A 7,434-nucleotide genomic window follows, 5' to 3' on the forward strand; every position below is an offset into this window, starting at 1 on the left:
GATGATTGTTGACTTGAAGGATTAATAAACTAATGTTGATTCTAATCAATGTTCTATTGATTTTAATAATTAATAATTATCTTCCGGACAGCCATGTGCACAACTGTGGGAGACTTGGAAGGTGGAGCCGTGGGAGGCTCAAGGGGCAGGGCCATGGGAGGCTTGATGGAGTAGATCTCTAGGACCACCGAGGCTGGGGAGAAAGTGGTCTCCATTGAAGGGAGCTCGGAGACCACTAGAGCCATAATAGCCCCCCCCCCCAAAAAAAATTCCTCTAGGGCTGGAGCTGGCATGAAAGCTGGCTCTGGGATGGACGAGGCTTCAAACGCTGGCTCTGGGATGGACGAGGCTTGCAACACTGGTTCTAGGAAGGAAAAGGCTTGCAACACTGGCTCTGGGACGGATGAAGCTTGCAACGCTGGCTCTGGAATGGACACAGCATCAGGAACTAGCTCGTTTAAAATGGAAGGTGTGGGTGATGACCGTGGCAGGTGTGGGTGTTGGCTTGTTGCCCCCGGCAGGCATGGACATTGGCTCATTAGCCGTGGCAGGCCTGGAGGGCGAGGCCGTGGAAGGCTTGGAAGAAGGAGCCGTGGAAGGCTTGGGAGAAGGAGCCGTTGAAGGCTTGGAGGAAGGAGCCGGTGTGCTACATGGATTATGGGCTGTGATGGCAGGCTCGGAAGATGAAGAGAGTGGTGCCACCGGAGTGGGAAGCGGAGGGGCCTTCATCGATGGATAATGGCTCATCAGTGTTGGTTGCACATATGTCCGAAAAGAGAGGTTCCCCATCTCCGGAAGAGCTGTACTCTGGTGGTAGTTCAGTCCCATACCATAGATGGATTTGAGGTAGGTGTCAGTTATTGTGGTTGTCACAGAGATTTGATAAAACTTTACTGAATATTCCAGAAGAGGAAGATCTTGCCTGAACAGTTCCATAAACACACCCACCAGCTCCATGCTTTTGGTCGGTTCTTCTGCTGCGTTCCAACGAGGGTCTAGCCTTCTGTCAGCAATGAGCCAGGAGAGAGAGAAGTTAGCGAACCCAAATGCAGTATTTAATGAAGAAGATGAATATACAATTACATCTAACACAAGGCTTGAAGAACAAAGGAACTATTCACTTCAATGCTACTATGAACAAGACTAGACAAGGAATAACTGAACATGATGGTCTAAATAGGGGCACAAATGAAGGTAAATGCAAAACAGTTGAACACAATGATGGAGGACAGGTGAGGATGATGACTGGGCATCTTGGGATATGTAGTGCAGAAGGTGATTTCAACATAAGAGTTTCTTGAAGACAGGGGAAAACACAGAACAGTTCATAACAGCAGAAGGCTTGTGACTTCTACATTCTAGTGACTTCTGGAACTCTGAATGCAAGGAGTACTACGAGGGAAAGCCTCTGCTCCCTTGAGAGTTTCAGGAACTACCGTGATGATAACATGCAAACTCGTCTGCCGGAACAGGAGAACTCCCGAGCCAGGCATCGGCCCTTTTCCCGAGGAGAAGAACCTGAAGAATTCGAAGAACCCGGAGAATTCGAAGAACTAACTTTTGTGGTCATGCATGGTCTTTTAACCCTTTCAGTTTGGTCCAACCCTGAAAAGGCTCTAAGCTAATCAGTGTCTTTATGATGTCACCTCTAAAAATAAGCCGCTAAAATATAATTTGACTCTCGACTGATGTACTATTACGTCGTCTTCTACAGCGAAGAACTTAGGTGTTATATTTGATACCAATCTGTCCTTAGAAAATCAAATTTCCAGTGTTTGTAGAACAGCATTCTTCCACCTCAGAAATATTTCTAAGTTAAGACACATGCTCTCTGTTGCTGATGCGTTCATGACCTCAAGAATAGATTATTGTAATGCATTACTGGGAGGATGTACTGCAAGTTCAATAGATAAACTTCAATTGGTTCAAAATGCAGCTGCCAGAGTGCTGACGAGAACCAAGAAATATGATCATATTAGCACAATTTTATCGTCTTTACATTGACTTCCTGTTAAATTTTGTATTCATTTTAAAATTATGTTAACTACATACAAAGCTTTGTATGGTCTAGCTCCACAGTACTTAAGTGACCTTCTACCATGCTATGTTCCATCACGTTCATTACAATCACAAAATTTTGGCCTGTGACACGCTCATATTTGTTTCCCTGTCTCAACCTCAGGATCCATATCCCGAGGTTACCAGAGCCGGCCAGATCCAGCTCCGTCCTTGCTTGGTGTCGGACTCCACTGCTATGTGTCTCTGAGTGATGATGATTAAATGCAGCCAGTGCCAGCCAGACATCACTTCAGTCTATTACGATGGACTTTAGGGGATGAACTGATGCCAACTCCAACCATTAAACATGGGATAAATCATATGCCACTGCCTGAACCTTGAACTTAGGATAGACCCCACCGAACCTCACTGAAATGACCTGCCGGTTAAACTGTGATGCACCTCATTGATCACTGCCTGCATCACCTTTGTTTATTAATGGACTACACTTCTTGAAATGGAATAAATAGTCTATCAATTAATTTCCAACAAAAGCCTTCATCAGCCAACTAACAAGACAATTATTCTATGTGAACTTCTGCAGTTAATCCAGGATGGACTTCAAAGACATTAGTCAAAAAAATATTTTTAAACACTGGCCCTTAACACTTATATAGTTTATAAATTTTAAACCATCACTTGCACTGCACACAAAAAAATAATATTGCCATTATATTAATGCTGTTTAGCCAGAGGGGAACTGGCCCCCACAGTGAGCCTGGTTTCTCCCAAGGTTATTTTTCTCCATTAACCAACACCTTATGGAGTTTTGTGTTCCTTGCTACAGTCACCTTCGGCTTGCTCACTGGGGTTCTAAATACAATTATTTTTTCACTATTTAATTATTTATATTTATACACAATGATGACTCTAAGACTTTATAGATATTACTGTTTTATTTTCTGTTAAAGCATGATTTTCTGTAAAGCTGCTATACAGATAAAAATGACTTGACTTAACTTGTAACATGATCTCCTCTTTCCCTCCTTTTTCAAAGTTGATTTACAATCCTTTGTGTAAAGGCCTCTTAAAATTCCAGCTCGAAAAAGTACATTTTAATCATACATTTTATATCTTAAAACAAATTATAACAATGAAATGAATTCACCCATTGCTCTCCTTATGGGAAAACAAACCTTCACATATTAGACACGATACATTTGCTCTGAAAAATTGTTAACTATTTCAACATGGATAATACAAGATTAAAATTCATAATCACCAATTTATCAGTTATAAAAGTGATTACAGCTCATCACACATATGTTAAAGGTTATATCAGGCTATAATCATTTGTGTAAGATGAATTTTTACTATAATAAATAGACTGTGCGTTGAGTCTTTTGATAGTGTTATAGTTCATACTATATATATATGCATTGTGAAACTGTAAAATTGTATTTTAAAGAGATAAGAAAAACAAAAGTTTGTGTCCAACTAACAGTTCAATGGTTCAGATCCAGTGGGTGTGTGTTCAATCTCTCTGTCTTGAACAATGAGTTTTAAGCATGTGATTGGTATAATGGCTGACTGTCACATGATGGTCATTCAGTATATAATTTTAAGTGTTTGAATGAACGGAACAAGGAGATTCTTTGGATTTCTGGAAACCCCAGGCTTCCATGGTCACAGTTCTTCCTCTGGAATGTGCATGCCAGTTGTGGGGGTTTTGGGTAAAGGTTGGTTTTTTTCTGGACACCCTCCCTTCTTTTGTGACAGTTACACTGGCCAGATGCAGGCCAGCTCAGACACCTTGGTGCCAGTTCAAATGTCTAGCTTCTTAATGCTTAGAGGAATTTCCTAGAATTATAGGCCAACTTGGTGTAATTCTGTCTCAATTCTTCTTCATTTCCTTCTGCCTGGCTACTCAGATCCTAAACTGAATATTTAATAGGCATTGATATGTAAATGTGGATGGTCAAATTAGTTAAGCTTAGTTTCCATAAAATGTCTGGGTGGACTGAAGAAGGAACATTGCATGTTAATGTTGATTGTATCCCTGCTTCCTATTTCACATACTATCTGTTCTAAACAGTATGCACCGTTTGAAAAGCACAGTAGCTTGAAATTAGTATACCACTGCCTAGATTATATACTTTTTTCTATTGGATTATGAAAGTATCCATGCATGTTTTTCCAGCTAAAATTGCCAGCAGCCCTGCAAAGCAGAAGATGCCACAGTGGTTTTTAAATGTTTGACCCTAAAGGTTAAGTAATAATTAAATGTGTGGTATAAATTTAGCTAGGTGCTACTGCTTACATGCATTCACAAACAGTACAATGGGCTCTGTGACATTAAGACACTATTTCACCACACACTCAAAAATATCATTAGCAAAGTACATACAGTATGTTTAGTGAATAGTGTAAGATTGTGGATTGGGACACAGCCACTCTATAAAATAGTACTTTTGATCCTTTTATTTCAAAATAGCAAGGACAATCCAGATTTACATGATGACCTTTAAAAGTTGCTTCCCATCTGGACTGTGAAATTTCTCTTGAAAAGTTCAAGAAAAACAGCAAGATCAAAACACACCACACAAAATATGATCACTAAGTTTAGATAGATTCTGCCAAATCCAAGCACACATAAAGGCATTCAGCAGTGTAAAATCAAATCCAAAATGAGAATTTTCCCCCAGTGTTCCCATCCTCCTGACTTTCTTTCCTTGAAAAAAAGAGAACTTTTTTCTTTTTTTTTTTTTTTTTGTCAAGAAAAACAAATCAAAGTGTGATCGATCCTCTTGACATTATGAGGTTAAGCACAAAGAGAAAGCTATTCGGGCTTAGCTGTGGTGTAATATGGGAATGAGAGCATGAAAGACGTTTCTAATCTGCTAATACAAAAATCACATTAACTTGCCTAATTTATTTTCGCCACAGCGATAGGATATTACAGGCTGCAACTCTGGGACATTTAATAGGGAGCTGTGAAAGATTTTTCAAATGTAGGGGATGTGAGCTGGTTTTTGTTTGGTAGTTGTCAGAGTCTGTCAAAATACAACAGCAGAGAAGCTCATAAGGCAGTGGATTATCATTGGGAGGCTTTGCTGTGTGATGAGAAAAAAAATACATGTGTCACAATGTTTGTGTATGCACATATTTTCGACTGGTTACATTCCACTATACAATTCTGCAAAAGTACTTAATCTCTTTATTTTGCCAATGGTGTGCAAAGATGGTTAACGAAGATTTCACTAGATGAAATTAAAATTTTTATTTAATTAAAATGTAGTTTCAAAATTCTTTGTCTCAGGCTAAATATTCATAAATAAAAACACAAATTGTAAACTTTGCAAATGGAATGCAGACAAACGAGGCCCTGTGTTGATGGCTGCATCTGAAAACCTAGACAGCTGACTTGCTGCCTAATCAGTAAATGGCTTAATCAGCAGTGTTTTTGAATCAATCCAACTCTTAACAGAAATTGGTTTCAGAACAGTTTGAAAAGCACCTAATTTTCATCCTACCTCTGTATACAGCTTTCAAAGGCAGCATTTTCCAGTTTTTGTTACAAGCATCAGGTGTGATTATTAATGGTACACAAGTTAGTCATTAAGCTTGTCAAAAGAGGGCGTGGCCACTTTAATTGCCTGCTCTTGAAAAGGCATAACAGAGGCACAAAAAAATATCATCAACTTCAAAGAGTTTCATAATAATGGGGATGTTGGTTTTAGATCTTGCTGATTTTTTGCTTTTTCTGGCAGTTGGTTTGTCTGTGGAACAGTGGTCAGGGTTTTAACAAGGTTAGGATCCATTAAGATTACAACAGCCACCAGTTTTAGCTGCTCAGCAAGCTGTCTAAGATCCACAAGCATCAGCTTATTTTAGGTCTCAAAGACCTGCAATGGATCTTGTTGGGTTAGATCCCAGGAAGATTCTTCAAGAGCCTGGGAGTACTTGTGTCCTGTGGTGCCTTTGACTTGGCATTATCCCATCATTGCAGGAGAACCCCCAACAGCCAGATGTATCGTTTGCACTGCGGACACCTGCCCATGCCCAGAGTGTTGCAGTGCAATGTGGGGAGAGCTTTGTGCATGTGGAGGTTAAGAAGGACTTCTTTGGAACTGGCCAGCTGGTAAATCCTTCATACCTCAGTTTAGGAGGCTGTGGAGTGGTAGGTGAAGATCTGGATGCTCGTATTTGAATATGAAATCCAGTCATGTGATTAGTTCTCTGATGGTGAGTGGCTACTTTAGTCAACTGCTGTAATTGAGGGTGAGCCCATAGTGTGCGATCGAACTTGGTTTACTTGCATTGCTTTCAGATGACTGACAATGAGCTTGTGTACACCTTTTACCCTCCCCTACACTCCTGGGGCTCTGGTTGGAGCTCCAATTGTAAGGGCTAATGCAGCAGCTGTTGGAATTGAATGTCACTATTCAAGGTAGGCGTGTGTGCAGTTTTGCCTTTTAAATTGAGATTCTCTCTCGAATGTAAGCAGCAATATCTTGACGCCCAATTGGGTTCCTTTTTGCTGCTAAAGTTTCTGAATATGTTCTAGTCTTCTCCCTGAAGCTGATCTGTAATGAGGCTGTTTGGAGCTTTGGAATTAAGAACTAGATCTGAAATGGTCTAACCCACATGGGTTTTTATTGCAACTGACTGGACATTTGAGCGGCCATCCAGCCAGGTGTTTTTTTTTTTTTTTTTTTTTTTTTGGGGGGGGGGGCAGCTCAAACATTGAGGCCTCTGTAAAACCGTACAACCATGTTCCTCTGTGTGGTTACTGCAGTTGCTGATGTGAACTCTTCCAAGATATTCCTTCATTGAGAACCATGGGTGAGTAAGGATTCCCATCAACCTATGTGCAGGCCTAATCTAGCTTTATTTAGCTTCAGGTGCCTGATTGATGCAAAGCTTACAGGCTCCCCTTCCAGGTTCCTTCACTGGGTTAAGGGTGGGGGGAAAAACTGATTTTATTTGGATGCTTTTAGATTCCAACAAGCTACTAGTGGCTTGGTACATAAAGGATTTAGCATTTGTAGTGGAGCTGAAAGCTACCTTCACATTTAAGGGGAAAATGTAATTGTTTCTGTCCCCTTTTGTAGGTCTACATATGCTTTTGAAGGCAGTTATGGCTTCAAGTCCAGAAAGCAAGGCTTGCTCATTTGCCAATATGTATGTTCTGCCAGATAATGTGCTTTTACATGAGGTGTGTGTGTGCGCGCGCCCCAACAGATTGACTTCTGCAGATGACCATGACCAGGTGTGCATGTGCTGTGACTCAACGTGGTTACAGCAGGAAAGGGAGATTGTGAATATGTACACTCTGTGGCACTCCTACAATCATTAACCACATTGTTTTTGCTCTCTTTGCAGGCCTGGTATCTGAAGGAAATGCAACCATTGGGCCCCATTGTGATTTGCTGA

The 7,434-nt window shown here is 40.7% G+C and overlaps 1 pseudogene; it reads left to right on the forward strand.

Moving 5' to 3' along the window:
* The first annotated feature begins 738 nt into the window (after positions 1-738).
* On the forward strand, positions 739-7,434 carry LOC127416007 (zona pellucida sperm-binding protein 3-like; annotated as a pseudogene).

This window comes from Myxocyprinus asiaticus, chromosome 25 (assembly GCF_019703515.2).
Source record: "Myxocyprinus asiaticus isolate MX2 ecotype Aquarium Trade chromosome 25, UBuf_Myxa_2, whole genome shotgun sequence".
NCBI classification, from domain to species: domain Eukaryota; kingdom Metazoa; phylum Chordata; class Actinopteri; order Cypriniformes; family Catostomidae; genus Myxocyprinus; species Myxocyprinus asiaticus.